A 19,618-nucleotide genomic window follows, 5' to 3' on the forward strand; every position below is an offset into this window, starting at 1 on the left:
GTAGAAGTATTTACACTCTAACTATCACTTAGTCATCTAAATGTACGGTTAATCTCCCCTGAACAGCCGCTCTTCCAGCCCACAACTCTATTGCTCTGGTCTTAAGGAGACCAGTCCCTCAAAGAATTTATTCCTCCAAAGCTTGATTGATCTTGATTGCCCTTCATGGCCTCTCTCCAAGTTCTCCATATCACCACTCAGCTGTGGGTCCCATTTAATAAAGCCTCCACTAACGTCGGGGGAGCTTTCAGGCTTTGCCAGTGAAATTGACTCACTTCCTTTTCAGGCTTCATGGAGATTCCCTGGTTTCACTGCTGGATGAACACTGGTAACCTGACAGCTCTGCCAACCCTGTTTCTGCGTTTACAGCAGATGCCCCAGAGCTGTGCCGTATTCTACATTGCCAAAGAAGTGGCCAGTGTTTGCTGTTCAGATTTTCACCTTTGTGCTCACATGTATCCATACTAGCCCAGTGTCTCATGCTGCTGGGTAATTTTTCTCTGTTCAACTGTAAGTTCAAGACGTCTGTGCTCCGGTCAAAGTTTCTTTTGGAAGATTGAGTCTCAGAATAAGTGGATTTGAGACCAGGCATCTTCTACGGTAGTTGGAGTTTTATTAGGCTAAATGAGCAAATAATATAAAATTGTATTTAATAGCCCAGGGAATTGGTTAAGTGCTGCTCATTGGGCCTAAATAATAGTGCAGAATTACTTAGTTGGGCAGCAAATCAAGGAAAAATAAAAGGACAGCTTCACCATGAACTACCTTGACTAGCTTTTTAAACCCCCAAATTGACCATATTACCTAATCTTTCAGAGGACTTGCAGACCTCAGGACTCAGGAACTGTAGAGAGTGCTTTAAAAATCTTTGAAACATATGACACGTCTATTTCTTTACAAACCCATGACTAAAAAGAGTAATATGTTTTAACAAGTGCTCTAATTCAGTGGTTCTCCAATTTTAAAATACTCGAGTCGTCTGGAGATTGGAGAGATGTTAAGAGATGGTGATTCCTGGAGATTCCGATTTGCCACATCTGGGATGGGGACCAGAAATCTCTATCTCTTATAAGCACTCTGAGGGATTCTGCAGCAAATGGTCAGAGAACACACTTGTGGGAAACCCTGGGACAGTGGGAGGGAGTTTAAACAGCAGTTTCATGATGAATGATCCTGCCTCTGCAGGTGCTAATTCACACTGTGTTTGCCCTCATTAAGCTACTATTTCTTTATTAAGGGTCTGCTGTGAGCTGGGGGCTTAACATACGTTATATTTACTCCTCACGACAATACTACAGGGTAAGTTATTCTCATTTCCACTTTACAGATGATAGAAATGAAGCTCAGGTGGCCAAGAAACTTTCCTACTAGCCTGGAATTTGAACCCACGTCTTAGATTACTTTTTTTTACTGCATATGTTACAGTGAAGGTTGAGAAAGTGAGACAGGTGGCCTGGCAGCAAACCAACCAACGCACAGTCAGAGCTAAGGCAGCCCTGGGCATTCAAGAAATTATAACAAATAATTGGGTCTATTTCGTTTACACCAAAAATTCCTTGAAATCTTTGACCGAGATGCTATTTGGCATTACACAGTTGCCAAAAAGTGAGTCAGCCCTCTGGATGAGCACTTTTGGTACCCCACATCCACATATTTTTAAATATTCAGACATTTTGGCTAGTCACAGAGACATTAGCTTGAGCCTAGTTTTCTAATTTTCAGGTAGGAAATCTGAGTCACTGAGTGACCAAGAAGATGGGGCTAATTTTTTGGAGGCGGGTATATTTTCTTTACCTGGTATGCTAACTTGCATGGATATAGCTACTTCTTCCCAAAACGGTAAGAACCCCATATGCTTGGTGGTGTTGGAGGTCATTCTCATGTGAGAATCCTTTCCTAAAGAAGCTGACATCTGGAGATAAAGGGTATTTGTACTAACAGGCATGTCCTTTGTGCCCAAGCTGGAGCCATAACATTAATGCTTTGCTTTGCTTTCTAAAATTGTGCTATGCTTTTAAGAGAGTGAAGCTTGGTGTGAGCAGGAAGACGGCACTAGGGGAAGACTGCTGTCTCGTCTCAGATTTCAGTTGATGCCTCCTAAGATTCTCTTCTCTTCTCTTCTTCTTTCTTCCGAAGAAAGAATGACAAGCAGGGTGACAAGGCCGTCTTAGAGACAGAATGGCTAAGAGAGAAGGAGCATGGTGAGTCTGAGGCTTTGCTGATGGACTGAATAGAGTGGCTTCAGCTCCTCCGTTGAGAGTTGAGCCAACATCTTGGCAGAATGATTGGTGTTTGTGTAGGGCGAGAGATCCTGCACTGGAAATTTTAGGGATGCTCTGGTAGAATAATGGCAAAAAGATCTGCACAGCAGCTGCTTGTCTCATCCCTAGTCTTGCCAAAGCTTCCCTCGTCTTTCATCTCTTGAAGCACAAGAATTCCTCTCTTGCAACAATACGTTAATTCCATTTTAATATCCTTATCCATCAAATGGAGTTTTACAGTCTAATTTCATGACCTTATAGCACACAAACTATACTGCACATCACAACTATTTGGACTGCCTCCTAGAGACATGTAGGGCTATTCCATTAGTCCCGAGATCTTCAGACAGTCACACTTGAATGTAACTCATGAATTATTTTACCCTAGTAAGTCCGGGCCTAATAACCATTGCTCAAACAGGACATTTCAAAAGAGAATAAGGATCACTTAATTGTTGCCACTGTCGGACTTGTCCATCCAAATCCTTTTAAAGCATTCTTTGACAAAACACAACTTCTAGCCATGGTGAAATGAGGAGAGACTGGCTGGATAAAGAAGCTTATCTCTCTGCCAGTCTAAGATTTTCCCCCAACCTCATGTGCTTCATTTTATTTTCCTTAAGTCTGAGTATGAAACTCACATCATTTCCCTTACCAGGGTATTCTGAGGCTCAGCAGGAATTTGATTGGGACATATTTTCCTGAGCATCTGCCTGGATTCTCCCTGCCTTGAATATTTTTAAATCTCCCTTTTTTTGTCATGCTCACAGACTCCCTGCTTTGCAGAATGCTGGAACAGTATTTAGAGATCATCTTATCCAATACCCTTATTTTACTCTCTGAATCCAACTTCCCCTCCCTTCCAGCTTCTCCTTAGAAATGGAAACAAAAATAATCCAGTTCAGGCCCATGGCTGAATCTCCGGGGAACACCCTGGGCTCTGCTACACGATTTGCTTGCCAGTGGTGTCTCTGTGGGATCACTGAGCTGCTCCCAAGTCTTCATGACACTACCTGCTTGTACCTTAAAATAACTCTCAGCTGGAAGCCCTACCATCAAACTCTGAATTCTGGCATTCTATCTCTTCAGCTCACTTTGTTTCTTTTGAAGAAAGGGCTCCATCATTGAGTAGATTGTGAATGTGCTCAGCCAGTTCTGAGAACCTTTTGTGAACCTCCATTTCCACTGGGTAAAGCAAGATCCCTAGGAAAAGCCAAGGCACTATTACTACCTGACATTTCATTTCATGAACACGTATTGTGTGCCAGGCACTGTGCCAAGTGCTCACTTGTGTTAGCTTTCTTTAATCCTCCCTATATCTTGTGAGTTAGTTATTACCATCCGTATTTCACATTTGAGGGGACTGAAGCATAGGTCGCAAAGCTTGCAAATGGCAGAGCCAGGATTTAAATCTAGGCAGTTAAGCTCCAGAATATATATTCTTAATCATTACGCTATCCTTTCTCCAAAAAACTAAGATGTAAACAAGAAACCATCGTAAGTTACCAACTTAGAGAATCAAAGAAAAGGAAATGATCTTTTAAATAATCTAAGGAAATAACTCTGAGACCTCATCCTAACCACAAGTGTGTCCTTCTTCCTTCCCATCATGGTAGCTTCTAGAATCCCAATTATACTTCCTCAGCCTAAGGAGTTCTCTATCAGTATGGCCCTGAAGAGAGAACCCTTTTTGTTCTGTTGAAGACTCCCGTTCTTTTGGCTGCTGTCCCACATGGCGTCACTGAAACACTGGCAGCTTAGTGACTTGGTCATGAACCCCCACCGCCTAGCCTGGCAATCTTGGAGCCTGGTACAACCTCTATCTGTTGAAGAAGAGTGGTAACATCAGGTCCCTGCTCCTGTCTCTGGTGTGGCTGGGGGTTCTCCAGGTGCAGAGGAGAAGAGGATGCCTCTCTTCTGATCCCTCACCCAGGGTGTACTCAGCTAGACTCTCCCTGCCCCCATAAACCCAGGTTCTCAATCATTTTATATGCTTGGTTCTATAGCTTCTCTATTTTATACATGTACGCCGGTGCACGCACACTCCCCCCAACACCCCCTCCCACATATCCACACACCATTTTCCCCAAGGCACGTCTGCAAGGGCCTGAAGCCTAGAACCAGCTCCTTTCCCTAACTCTGCACTCTAGCTCTGAAATTGCAGCCTCAAAATCCATCCTATTTTCTGTTTCAGGATAAATGACATTTCCTCTAGGAAATCCTCCCAATCCCACCCCAACAGTTTCTTTTTCAAGTTAGGACATGATAAAGTGCTACAGTGCATGGCAGCAGATGGAGTATGTCTTCACCACTCCTGGTTTTCATAAGAAGGAACTTTCTCTGAACACTTCTGGCTGATTGCCCCACCCTCTGCTCCTCCCTACGGAAACAGAGATACTGATGAGTGAGGTTAGGAGGAGTGGTGGGAATAGTCAGTTCCTCACTCCTCTTGCACCTGGGAGACAGCTGCCCCTGGGGAACAGGCATTCTGCTCTGGTGTTATCAGAGAACTTGGCTTACCTGTGCGATAGCACTGAGCTTCCTATCAATGGGTCCCAGAATTAGACAGAGTGAGCCGCTTGGTCACAGGCGGCACTGGGAAGTGTTTGCTCCTCCTGCATGTAAGGGGGCCCTGTGCACTTACTGCCTGGGGCAGCAACAGCCGTAGTTGTCGTCCATCAAAAGCATCCCCAGGATCTGTGCATTATGTCATCCAATCCTCGAAACATCCCTATGAAGAAACTATTCTTACTGTTTCCATGTTAAATATGAGGAATTTGGAGCTTAGGTTGGACCAGTGATTTATCAAGGTCATATAGCTAGTGTCTTAGCTCAGGTCTTTAGAAGACAAAACTTACATGTGGACACTTTATTGAGGTGTGGGGCATGCCATTCCAGGGAGTCGTAGATGAAGGAAAAGGAAAAGTGAGGCAAGGAAGGAGGGAAAGCAATTCAAAGTGGTGCTTTACTGGGAGCTTTTCTCTACAGTGGTCTGCTTGGTCCTGTGGGATTCCCTGAAGAGTCTAGACATCCCTGTGGAACCACCGCATCTCAGGACAGCTCACCGTGGAGAGCGAGAGCATGCACTTTATCTTCTGGTTCCTTCTTATCTCCTGTCTTTCTCTTTATTAACATCTATCTCACTTGGCATTAATTTTTCTTCACTTCCAGTTTGTCACCTATCACCTCTTGGCAACCATTTTGGGAAAACAGAGTCCCCATTGGTCCTGTTAGTGGGCCTAGGTGCTGAAGTCATTGTGACTTCTGCCACAAAGGATTCCTTGTGAGCAAAGACCACAGGCAATGTCAGAGGGAATGACCTGGGCTTTATGTGGCTGAGTTGACAAGAAGGTTGCAGGCTGAGCGCCAAAAATGAGCGCGGTACAGGTCGTAAGTGGCAGGGCAGAGTCAAACCCTGGACAGTGCTCTTCCACATAGAGCCCAATCTTGTGGCCACTTATACTATAGCTCATGTTCAAGGAATGACCAACCCCCCGAAGGAAAGTCAGTTCAGCACTGTGTTGGGTATTGTGAGGAGTACCGAGATGGGGTCTTTATCAGTCAGGGTCCTCCAGAGAAACAACCAATAGGACATATATAGATACAGAGAGAGCTTTATTTTAAAGAATTGGCACATGTGATTGTGGGGGCTGGCAAGTCTGAAATCTGTAGGGGAGGCCAGCAGCCTGGAAATTCAAGTAAGAGCTGATGTTGCTGTCTTGAGTCTGAAATCTGCAGGGCAGGGCAGACAGACTAGAAACTCAGGCTGGGTTTCTGTGTCGCAGTCTTGAGAATGAATTCCGTCTTTTACAGGAAACTTTAGTTTTTGCCTTCAAATGATCAGATGAGGCCGACCCACATTATGGAGGGTAATCTGCTCTATTCAAAATCTACTGATTAAATGTTAATCACATGCAAAAATACTTTCACAGCAACATCTAAACCAAACAACTAGGCACCATAGCCAAGCCAACTTGACACAAAAAATTAACTCTCACAAGATCCATCCTTCATCTGGAATTTATGATATTGGGAATTACCTCCTGGGGACACTAAGAAATGTTAGAAGTTAGTAGACTTGAGATGACTGCAATTTCCAAGCAGAATCTATAACAATTGTTAATTCTTTTATCTTCATAAGACTTCCTTCTGGTGCCTTGTGGCTGCTCTGTCACAAGTTGCAGAGGCCATTTCTGGGCTATCCAGTAATGAGGTTTGCTCAAGTTTCTGTTTAGGAACAGCTGCCCAGATGGGCAATTTGTGCCTGTACCTATGATAAAAGGCTCCAAGGAAACTCTCTGAGAGGTTTAAATTTCTTCAGGAGTAGGAGAAGGAAATGGTTTGAGAGGACCAATGGTGTCCCCTTGGCACAAGTATCATCAGAGCAAAATCCTCAAACTGATGACATAGCAGAGGATGATTCCTGGGGATGTTGCCTGCTAACTTCCAAGGAAGATTTGAAAGGCCCTATAGCTGTGATTTCCTGAATACCAACAGTGATTGCAATATCAGGTTAGGCATTCGATATATAGGATTCAATACTACCAGAAACAATACTACCAGATAGGTATTTAACAGATGAGAAAACTGAAATATGCAAAATTTCAGTAACTCAACCAAGTTTCCCCAGAGAGTAGATGGCTGACCTAAAAAGAGCTATTTTTCATAGTAAGGGGAACTGGAAACTGCTGATTAGCTGTGATAGCAGTTCTGAACACCTAGGATCAAAGTCAACCTGCTGAGGATGGTGTCTTCCTTAGAGTAGGCAAATGAGTGACTGAGTCTTCGGTCAGGGGGTTTTTACTGGGTTAGCAGCCTTTTATTTGTCAGCATAACCCTCTTCCAAAAAAACTTTACATAAAAACTTAAAATATAGGAAAAAATAGTGGGGCTGCTCCAGTTGATGCGAGGGTGGAGGAGCCAGAGAACCACTTGAGACATCCCTCTTGTCTCCACCTACAGTCCCTGAGACACTGCCATAAAACTGCAAATTAAGGCCAAGGTAAAGTTTGGAAACCACCAGCTGACTCCAGCCCCCAACTCAGCACAATAAATAATGTAGTATTTATCTGAAAAAGTCCTCCCTTGGGTAATAAGGTATTAACATGGAGCTCTTCTAATTTCCGTTTCTCTTGATGATAAACAGCAAATTCCAAAAGGAATTGCGAGACACATGGCTGTGGCTGAGAAATTATTAGAAGACTTGTCTGCAATGTGTAGGGTATAAAAGGGTCAAGTTGTAAGAGATTAGAAAGGCTCTTGTGGGGGAAAGGTTGGAGAGTGCCTTCTTTACCATCATCTCAATTCGAGGGAAAGAGGGCTTCGGTGGGTCCACTAGAAGAGCTGGATGCTTGCCTCTTGTAGTTGGCAAGCACAGGGAACCAAGGGAGGCTGTAGAGAGAAGGGCTCGGCCAGCTGCTTTGCCAGTGGAGCAGAAGAGAAATGCTGCTATATGAAGAAGGGCCTGCTCTTCCAGATCGTGTGTTTGTAAAAACAAGACATAGTGCTAGTTTTCTTAGCTCTTTATGGCCACTAAAAGGACACTAAAGATTCAGCACAAGAGGAGCGGGAGGAGGATTCCCAGGGGCAGAGGGGAAAGGAGCAACTGTCAGACCGGATTGCATTTCCCCACGTCAACTGAACTGCAGACATGAGACCATGTAGCAGAGCAGCCAGTTCGGCCTTTCCTGCCCCCTCCTCTCCTTCCTTCCTTTGCTTCTACCTGGAAGGGTGGGAAATCACAGTGAGCAAGCTGGGGGAAGAGAAGCAGCAACAGGCGGGGAAACAGAGAAGGGCCACCCCCTTTGACATCGCCGTCATTTTTAATTGCTGGTTTGAGGCTGTGTTTTCGACTTTAAGTAGCTGTGGAACTTTCTTTTACCTGAAAGGGAACATAAAAGTCATGGGCTTGCCCAACTTTTCATCCAGAGTAGGGAAAGACTACTTTCAAAGAACAGGTTTAAAAAGACAGTGTGAGATGAAAGTCAACTTTCATTTATGTTTATACCCACTTTGCTTATCCCATATACTGGTTTTACTCATGTTCAGATGAATTATACATTTTGTGACTTCTGCCGGTAGATTCCAGCCCAGCCTTAAGGAACTCACAGACCAAGACTTTCCATATGACATCTCTTAAAACATTTGACCGAAGCTTGTCCTGTCTCCCCTGAACCCCTTGTCTCCATATTCATTTCTCATGGACCGTAGCTTCACAGTTCTCTCTCCCCTGGGCTCCCTCTTCTGGAATTGTTGCCATTTGTCTTGCCTCTCACCCATATGGAGCCCAGACCTGGGTCCAGCACTCCATATGTGGAGGCTTTATTCCTCTTTGCTGACTGTGAGGAGAATTCTTAATGTCCTTCAGTGGAAGATCAACCTACATAAATGACCTAGCTCCAAGCATGTGAGGGCTTCTGAGTTTGCTTTCTCTTCCTCCTATTGTCAAGCTCAGATTCCTAACCTTCATTCTGAAAACATCTACTAAGATCTGGGCACCAGTAACTACGGCCATAGCTTTCAGCTTTCAGCCTCACTATCAGACAGTTTTACCAATCCCCCTCTCAACACACTGTGGGCATTGCCTGCTTTTAACTGTCTTCTGAACCTTTCCTTCCTCTTTCAAAGAGGATTTTGTTTTCCTCTCTACTTATTTTGCATTGACTTTGGCATGTATCAGCACTAACCATTCTTGACATCTTGGCCTGTTCTTTAAAAAACTCTTGTACAACATTTCAACAGGAACTACCCCCTAGAAATGGTATCAGATAGCATCTGCCATTGTAGACAGCACCATCACTATTTCCCAAGATATCTTTATGGGAAACAGCTGGATCCTGCCTGCACCATCTGGCAAATAAATGCTATTATCAAAACATAAGCAAGCTTCTTCTTTCTTGGGATGGAGGAAAACAAAACACCAATGAGTAAACAGAAAATTCTGATGCTTTCTTTCCCCTTGTTTTGTTATATTTAATCAAACCATTTTCCAAAGAGAAAGTTTGCCATCAAAATTTGGATGTTTTGTATGCAAGTTACTAGATCAGCCAAGCAAACCATTAGTTTATAAAAATATCATCATAAATGTAATTCAAGCCTTAAATTGAAGTGAAAGGAACTAGCAGCCCATTCTATTGATTTTGGTACAAGTGGCCCATGCAGCTGGTATGCACAATGTAACTTATGAATTGGGTGTCAAAAGGCAAGCTTTCAGTGAGTTGCTTGGTGGCAGATCTAGATGTAGAATCATTATCTCCTAACTTGAATTCATTTGTTCATTTTACCAGATTCCACTAGTATATATTTATATATATATGATTGAATATTTATATATATTATAACTTAATACATCAAACAAGAAAACCCAAGAAATAAAAAACCCACATATTTTCTAATTATGTGAATGTCATATTTAGAAGCCCTTTGCTGAAACTAAAATCTCATCAGAGTAAGATCAAATGTTAGTAGTGTCATAAAAGTGATATCAGAAAATATATTAGCTGAGGATTTAAAATGCATTCTATCAATCAAGAAAAAACACTGTCTCTAAAAATGGCAATATTTATTATTGTTCTCCCACACCAGATTTAAGCTCTATGAGGGCAAAGACCAGGGCAATTTTGTTCATCATTGTATTCCCAGCACTTTGCTCCGTCTAACTAACGTTATTAATTGAATGTGTATGAATGTTGACTATTTAATCAATTGCTCGATGATATTTATTCACTCATTTTTCGTTCATTAACGAGTGGGTTCTTTGCTAGGACTCTGTTAAAACAAGGGTAAATAAGCCATGGCCCCTTACCCAAGGAGTTCATAGCTCAAGGAGGAAGACAGACTTATAGATAGATGTTTGTGACACAAAATGGTCAATGCTCTAGGAGGTGTTGGAGCTGAACACAGAGGAGAGAATGGCTAACTCCACCCTGGGGAACCAGAAAAGCTTTTCAGAGGATTCCTTTCAGCTGGGTCTTGAAGAGTGAGAGGCCAGAGAGAGAAACAGATGGAGTATGCAAAGACTCTGAAATAAAGAAATCTGAGAAAAAATAATTTCTTTCAAGAACTTAAAAGTTGAGACTATCTGAAATGACTTTTTGGGCTTTCGTTTTGTTTTGCCTTTCAAAATCATACAGATTACTCTCCATTAATAAAATTCTTTTTTCCCCCTATATTTTTTGGCTTCAAATACAAAGCTGCAGACACATTATTCCCTGTAGCCTCATTTCCACGTGGTGACTACTTTTCCCCAAATCTAGAAACTGGGATTTGAAGTGATAGTCAAGCTTGCCTACATTCATATCCCTCTACTTGTTTTGTTTTCACAACATTGTCTTCCACATTACGAGATGTAAATATCATTTCTCAACCAGATATCATTTATTTTTCTTGTCCTAAATAAATAAGTGCCCAAATGAAGTAATAAAATCAAGATTCTTTAAAATAAATCATCAAAACATCGTTTATACTAGTCCAAAGGGAAAAAAGAAATTTAAAGGTACACTTGGTAGAATCAATTGTATTAGACCATGAAAATGTTGACCTTGTTTACTTACATCTGTGTGTTCAAGAACTGGAAGCTCCTCTTAGAGATAAACAAAACCTTGCAAAGTTTAAAACATCTTAATGAATAACAATCCTCTTTGGGGGAAAAAAGTCACCAAGTCTTGTGCTAATAATAATTTTATTATTTTATATGAAATATTAGCATGTTCACTTAATATTTTGTTCAAGGACTTGGCGTTAAAAGAAAAGAACTGATTATGTTGGTAGATACGTGACTCTATACATTTGTTAAAATTTGTAGAATCATATATTTAAAGGGTTGATTTTATTGTATGTACGTTTAAAAAATAAAATTAAGAAATTTTTTTTAAAAAAGAAAAGAGATGAGAGGGAGAAAGAGAAGAAAATAGACTTTCAGCTTTATCATTTGGAGAAAATTAAACTTTGGGCCTTTCCCCTGACACTGCTCTGGACTCCTTTCCAGAAGGCAAACGCTTGGGACATTTCAAGCAGAAAAATTAAAATCAATCACCCACACAGTCAGGCCAAGAATGAAGAGCCAAAAACTTGGTATTTGACAAGAAGGAACGAGATCCAAGACAGGAAACTGACTTGGTCAAACGTGTGGAAAATCAAGACAACCCACAGACCATTAATGAAGGTCCCCATAAGACAGCCTCTCCCTCTGCACCCAGCCCCGGCTCTCTCCAGCTGTGAGGATTTATTTCAGAGGAGCTGTGCCAGCATCCTCCAAGGGAAACACAGTTGGAGCACATTTTACCAAGCAATGCTGCAAAGGAGGCACAGGTGGCATGCTGGAAGCATCTTCCTCAGGATGCAGAGAGGGAGCCAACCACAACCAGTGCCCCTGGTCTCCATCTAAGGAAACTCAGCTCCTCTGAACAGATATCTCAGCCCCAAAGCTGAACAAAGGAAAACCCAGTTAAGAAGCCTTCACCCTTTGAAAATAATAGAAGCAGTATCTTTTCATGACTCCTATTACTGAAACACATTGAGAGGCAAACACATTAAAATGGTCATTAGAAATGACCTAAAGATAGTGGGACTGAGAAGCGTTAAAAAGGATATGGGAGTGGATTAACATCATTGGACAGAAGCCAGTGTTAGATCAAAACTGCACAAGGATTAGCCAAAGAGGATATAGACTAATGCATAACCCAAGCCGAGCACTTGTGTTAGCTCACCAGTCTGTACAGGATTAGAACTGAATCTCGCAGAAAGGTCTATAGTTTTACATGAAAAGAAGGAAACATATGTGTGGCCAGTCTTCCAAGAGGAAGATAAATCCTTGCGTGTTTGAATCCTAGCGCTACCACTTACTAGTGGCATGACCTTGGGAGGGTTGGTTAATGTATTTGTGCCTCGGTGTCTCTATCTGTAACAAGGGGGAGATTATGAATGCCCATTTTGTGTGGTTGTTGTATTAAGTAAGCTAATACATGTAAGGCTCTTGGCACAGTGCCTAGCACATAAGATGTGCTATATAAATGCTAGTTCATATGGTTGTCATATAATAAACGTTCCAGATCAGAGTTGGTCTTGGTATACCAATACCAAGTGTGATCTGAAATAACCCTGAAACCTCACCAAAGTCTTTGAACCACGAGAAGCTTGTTTATAAAGTTCCTGAAGTTTCCTTGCTGAGTCATTTACTAAGACTTTCACTGATTCTTTCAGGATTTCTAGCTGTATCTTCCTTGAATCCAATTCCAGTATTCCTGGTTTCCAAGGCCTGTATTATTAAAATAACAATGAAGTGGGTGACTCAGTATCTAGTTGAGTTATTTCTCTGGGTCACCTGTTAAAGTCACTTCCCCTTCCTGAGCCTGCAACTCCCCCCGTCACAGGAGAGGGTTGGACTAGATCACATCTGTGCTTCTTTTAAGTTGTGACATTTTCTTATTCTATTCAAACATTTTAGGTGATTTTTTACCTTTTCATTTGAATGTCTTTGTTGCTGAGGTAAAGTGCAACAGGACTCTGCTTGTGGTCTTGGATGTGCTTCTCCAAATGCCTCTGGGCAGCTCCACCTGGGTGCTCCCTGCAGGCTCCTCCACCTCTATATGTGAAGGCAGATTTTCACCCTCCTATCATCCCATGCAGCTATATCCTTTCCCTCCTCAGCTTCTGGAGAGTGACCCCACCATTCTCTTGGTCCCAGAGCAAAGCTTCAGATACCTTTGATGCTCTTGGTCTGCATTGCCTCTTGACATCTCTTTTCTCTGTCTCCTCCCTGTCATTCTTGAGCAGCCACCCGTGTTCAGGCTCTTCTTGGCCCTCCTTTGACCAGTACTTCTTCTATTTTAATGTGCACACACATCACCTGGAAATTCTGTCCAAAAGCAGACTCCGATTCTGTCTGTCTGGACAGCCAGAGGTTCCACATTTCTAACCAGCTCCCAGGTGGTACCAAAGCTGCTGGTCACCCACCAAACTTTCCAGAGCAAGGCACATAGTCCTCTAGTGAGAGCCCCAGAAATCAGATGTTTTCTTTTTAATCCGATTTTCAGGTTAGTATTTCTAAGGTTTGATCCTATTCTTCCCTGTGAAAATATTATGACTTACATAATTCAGTAGTAAATAAAATCTATTCACAATAAAACTTCAATTTGTGTTTCTGCCTTAACTCCTACAATCCCTAGCCTACATTTAATCTAACTAGTTGCTTTAGGGATGTGTTTTTCACCTTCTGCCTTCATGCCTTGCTCAGGCTTTTCACTTTGCTTGAAATGTCATCTTCCTCCTTTTATTTCTGTTACTCGAAATCTTACAGCTCCTTAAAGACCTGACACAAATACCACTCTGTCCACAAAACATTTATATTCCCCTAAAATTCATCCTCTCCTTTAAATGCCCGTGTTGCTTTGTTTACTTTCTTTCTGATGATTAACATTCTGCTTTATAATTTATATATTTATGCATCTGCCACCTCTCCCATCAGACTCAGGGCTCCTTGAGGAAATGCTTCCAAGCAGGAAAGAACCATTTAGAACAAATGAACGGATGCACATTGTCACTAATTATGCAAACTCATACAGGCTGAGAATATGAAACAAATCCAAAAAAGGCTTAGATAGTTTCATACACCACTGAACAATTAGCCATTATTGAGGGTGCCTAGGACTTTCGGGGCATCTCTCCCACCTTTCCTTCATTTACCCTATATTTACTGAGTGCTGCTTCTATGTAAAACCTCATGTTCAGGGCTGTGCAGGATCCAAAGAATAAGGCCAGTATCCTGAACGTCCCCGCCATCTGGTCGGGTGGGGGTGATCACTGAAGCTCCCACCATGAGTTGCTAGGAGCCCTGCCTGAGGCAGAGTCCTGGACTGATGGAGCTGTGAGTCTGGTCCGTGACATAATTATTATGTTCTAAAAGCCTATGGCTCTGGAGATAGCACACTTATTAAACACACGCCATGAGGATTTGTCTAGAAATGTGCTTTCAATGTAATTCTGTCTCTGTACTTGATAGCCTTCCTTCCCAACATTTATAGCCACCACCTGTGCTTTCATTATTCACTCCAGTGTTGCTGTCTGAGGCTGACACGCTTAACTTTACTAGGGCCTCAAAAGAAAGCAGGGGCTTTTTCTCATGGACTTAAACCCTCTCATGACTCATTCACTCATGAATGACTCTCTTAAGAATTAGGTCTCACGGACGCATCCGTTGCCTGTGTGAGGAGGAAGATCAGAAAGTGTTGTCATGGTGTCCTTGAAGCTTATTGATGAGGCTAAGTGAAGACTAGTTACTTTGGGACTTCTGCCTTTCCTGAGAAATTACATTGCTAAAAAACTTAAATATATGATTCCCAAACATTCCTCTTTATCATCTGAGAATTACAGAATCTTAGAGCTTGAAGGCAGTTTAGAGATGGACCAGCCCCCTCCTCATGTTTTCCTTAGTGAGGAAACTGAGGCCCATGATGGCATGTTAGCCTAGTGGCAGAGTGAGGCCTTAAACTTAAGTCTTCTGAGTCTAGGCCAAAGTGGCTATGTGGGAGGAAGAAAACTATATCTATAGCTTAGGTAGATAGATAGATAGATCGATAGATAGATAGGTATAGTGTCTATATGGGAGAAAGAAAAGTATATACATGTAATTTATATGTATCTCTTCTGCAATGTGTCAGGTACTGTGTGTTTGGTGCTTTGGATGCCCTATCACACTAAATTTTGACATTACCACCCCAATTCCAAGAAGCCAGTGTCACCCCAATTTTACAGATGAGAATCTGAGTTTCAGAGAGGTGAAGTAACCTGTCCCAGAGCATGTAGCAAGTGTGTGGATGATGCACCATGCCCCAAAACCCTTTCTCAAAGGAAAACTTGACCTGGTGGCCAACAGCAAGGGCCCTGCCAGCTGGTGGTATGAAAGGGAGCAAAAGGAAACAGTCTGCATCCTCAGATGATCAGGATATCCTTACTTTACCTTTTCGTTGGGTTTCTCCCACTCTCTCTCCCTTTCTCTCTTCTGAACTCTGAGTCTCATTGTTCAGTCCTTGTGGGCTCCATGCTGAGAAGCTTCTCCAGCCCTCATTCCTCCTGGCTCACACCCTCTCTCTGAGATGGTATCCACTCCTGGGGTTTCCATTGTCCTCCTGCCTCAAACACTTGTTACACTCTGTTTGAAGCCCCCACCTATTTCCCCAGCTGTAGTTGGTCAACAATTGCCTGCTGTGCCTGCTCCAGGAGTGCACAGACCAATCTTCAAAACAGGGCACTCATTTCTCTCCCTCTTCACCTCCCCTTTGGAAGGCCCATTTTCTTCCTGATATCTTTAATATGTTTCTTCCTTCGATATCTTGCTCCTACCTTCAATATCCTTCTGAAGACAACACAAGTCTTACCTTTTCCGCGAAGGCTTGCCAAATCTCATTCACTTATTAAAGAAATATTTAATGAGCACCTGCTATATGACAGGTCCTGCATAGAGTAGAGAACCACACAGACACTGAGTGCCCTCATGGAGATTACAGTCTGGTGGGGTTTATAGTCTAGTGTAAATAAGTAACTGAGTACTCGTAGCGACTTCCCTGAAGGGAAAGCATGGGGCAGGAACAACTGAATATACTTTTAAATCTTCCACATTGTCTCCTATCCAGAAAGAGTTTAGTAACTCAAGTTGAATTTTTTCAAATCTGAGAGAAGATCTGGTGGCAGGATCTAGTAGCATGCATTTGCATCTGGGTCCTGTATCATTGCCAGGACTCTGAGATCTTTGTGGACTAGGACACCTCAGAGGTGGCTGATAATCAAGTAGCCAGTCCCAGGTGGAAGAAATTCTTGGAGCAGTTCCGCACAGTTGCAAGTACAGCCTGGATCAAGCAGCTGCTTCTTTGGAGGCTGACTGGGTGGTACTGGCAGGAATTCCAATTCTCTGGAGCTTGAATGAAATACACATGGCACACTTCAATGCACATACAGCTAAAAGCTGGCTGGGGAACAAATGGCAGCCAAATAGCTTACACTGCCATCATTGTGAGTCTTCCTTTTGAAGATTGCATCAGTGGAGTTCTTCTCTCAGATAGCACCATGTTATAGACCTAATGAGGGTGTTCAGTGGTTTGGGGATATAGATCAGAATGTAATAGGAAACATTTTAGATCAGCTCTTATTTCTGTTCTTAATATTAAGGTAATTTTGGGTTCTGGCTAAGCTTCTTGTAAAGAGATAGAGAGAGGTTATTTTTAGTATTTTTGAGATAGTAGTGCTAGGTAAGAGTTACTTACATGCTCTACTGTGTGCTGGGCTCACACGCCATCCCATCTTCCTGACACACACACATTTCCACCTCCTGCACTCGTACAGGCATGCACGGGGCAGGCATAGTGCTCTAAGGCCATCAGGGCCCATCGAGGGTCCTCTCTACTTGTGGCTTATTTTCTGCGTTTAAATTCCCTTAAGCACCATTTGAGAGTGACTATTTCATAACAGCCCACATTTGGGAAAACCTGTTTAAGAGCAATTTCTATGCCCAAGGCTAACATATGCAAAATAACAACAATAAGGGCAACAAATTGTGTCAGAAACAAAGCAAAATTATCTTAAAAAGAAGACATAGCAGCAAAAATAGCAGCAAAAATAAAACAACTTTGCTTTTCAAAAAAGGTTAAATTAAAAATTCAACAGATACTTTAAAATAATAAATTAGGAAAACACAGGAACATTGTTAATGTTTGATCCATTTTGTACCATATTTTTTGTTCCTTTATCTTAATATCTACTTTTTGTGTGAGCTGGGAAACATGTTTTGTGCTCAGATATTCTATCACAAATGCTAAATTAGCAATCTAAAAATACCCTGATGCTCCAAGCAAATTGTAGGAAAAAGAACCTAATTGTACAATTCCTAAAATCTTTTAGTAGTTTGATTTTTCTTAATGCCCCCTCCCAAAAACACGGTAATATGTCAGGTGTCATGTTATAGATGGCAAAATGATTTGCCTATTCACTGGTTTACATTGTGTTGAAATAAACACTGTAATTATTTAAATAACATAGCATAAAATGATTTCTAGCCACTCCTTTTTTCTCTTTTATGGCCCCCAAAAGCTAATTAGGACCCACCAAAAGAAAGGGAACACTTGCTTTTAAGCACGGTTTCTTCTCTGCTGATTTTATTTAAGACTGTGGAGCCGTCTTGTTCTGCCTTAGGAAAACAGGAGCCCTCATAGAGGCCTGAAACAGTAGATCCTCAAGAAAGGCCTGAAACCTGCAGTTCATCAGTCTTCCTGCCTAGGAACCCAGTGTGGGGAAGCAGAGCGAAAGATGTCTTCCCACAGACCCACACAAATTCCTGGAGCAGAGCCTGCAAGGAAGCCGACGCCCAGATGTATAAAGAGCAGCCCCATGGCTTCAGTTTTGAAGGCTACAATCTTCCATTTGTGCAACATCAAATTGAAACGTTGTTCAGTTTTCAGCTTTACTTAGAGAACAAGACGTTTAAAGGACTATAGAAATCCCATCCAATCTGCCAACTTCACAAAGCTGGTTTAATGCCAGAATTTAAAATAAAAAGGAAGGTAATAGTGAAGAAGTCTGAGTCAGAAGAGCTGAAATCTCAGTGAAATACTCCTTGGCTACTCAAGAAGGGGTCTGTCATCAGTGGCCCAAGAATTCAGGCTCTGTTCAAAGGTCTTATGTGGGACTTGGAGTGAAGCTCCAGGTAAGGCGTGGGACCCATCCATGTTCTGAAGACATTTATCTGGCCTAGGAGTGGTATAGCGATGAGAGGAGGCACCCAGTGCTATGATGCCCTTCACCAGCTTCTCTGAGAGGCCCAAGTAAGCTGCTCTTTGGTATAGGAGAGGTGATAAAGTCAAATCACCAAGGGCACCAAAAGTCCTCAGTCAAGAGAACACCACCACTCACGGCTACAAGGCATTGAATGTCTCTGTGTACCAGGCCCTCACAGAAACAGGCACGGCGCACATGCTCTCATGTGGAAGCACTGTGAGGAGCTAGCTTCAGTTTTCAGCCAAGAAGCCCTCTGAGCAGTTAAACACCTTGCCCCTTGTCACATAGTAACAGGGTAACTTGGAATCTAAGCTTACCTGGTCTGGTTCTAAAGCCCATCCTAAAAGCCACCATGCTCTGCTGCTGGGCTCTGTCATTTGCCTTTTCTGATGCCCCAGTGTGGTTCAGAACTCATACTGTGAACCTGCCGCTCCTTAGCACAACCCAAGCTGCTAATTGAAATCCTCATTTTCGTTCTTCCTTTTCCTCTCCCATCTACATTTCCATCCAAAGACCTTAGTAGAGCCTCAATTTCTCACAGGCAAGGGAAAGTGAGATAAAGGAAGAGACTGAATTGGATTAAAGGAAGTGAGAAATTCCGAAACGGAATCCGTCTTAGAGTTGAGAGGAAAGAGAGAGAAGCACACCAGCTCATCATGGCAGCAAAGTTTTGGCTAACGTGCAAGAGCACTGAGAAAAAGAGGCAGATGTTTTTTAATCCTTTAATCATAAATCATGTTGGGGCATTCTTTTTTGTTTGTTTTTTTGGGCTAAATACATCTATGTGATTAGTTTTATTGCAACATAGTCTGTTTCAATGCTGTTTACCAGAAGACTGAAAAATATTTTTCTTTAATTACTGGCTTCTAATTCACTATTGAATTTCTTTTTCAATAGAGTTATGAATTGCTTTCAGAAGGCACCCCACTTTCTAAAACGTTGACCTCTTGGATCCTGCTAGAGATTTCTTTGTATATTCTTAGCTTTTTCTGTTCTCTCCTTGGACACCAATGCTTTTCCCCACATCTTGCCTTCACTTTCTCCTTTCTGTGCAGTGCAGACACACATGCAGCAGTAATACAGACATCTGGCTGGAAGAATATGGAGACGCCAAGGTTAATCTCACAATGAATCAAGTCTGAGATCACTTTAATTTGTATGCAAAATGAAACCATCTTTTTGTTTGATAAGCTTCTCCCACCTTGGTTAACACACTGTGCTCTTTAATAGCAAAGGGCCAGACTATGAAGATGCCCATGTTTTTGAGCCTGCTGTGGAAGGACATTTTACTTTATTCCCGAGATTCATTTCTCCACTTGTTTAAATTAATTCTGAGTCATACAGAATATATTAAGGTCTGGAAAAAAGAGCCAAGGCATTGAAAAAAAAAAAAAAAAAAGCTAGTGACTTCAAATAGTAAAATTGAATTGATTGCTTTTAAATGTGTGACAGGACAGCCCCCATTCTTCCCAGCACAGGAACCATTAGAGAAGATATTGCCAGATTCTATACTGTTTTGGCTACCTTTCATTTCAAGCAATTAGAAGGTCGTAAATGGGGAAGATGGTGGTTCTGTTTGGCCTGATGAATTTTAA

The sequence above is a fragment of the Equus asinus genome, chromosome 16, assembly GCF_041296235.1.
Source record: "Equus asinus isolate D_3611 breed Donkey chromosome 16, EquAss-T2T_v2, whole genome shotgun sequence".
In the NCBI taxonomy this organism is placed as follows: domain Eukaryota; kingdom Metazoa; phylum Chordata; class Mammalia; order Perissodactyla; family Equidae; genus Equus; species Equus asinus.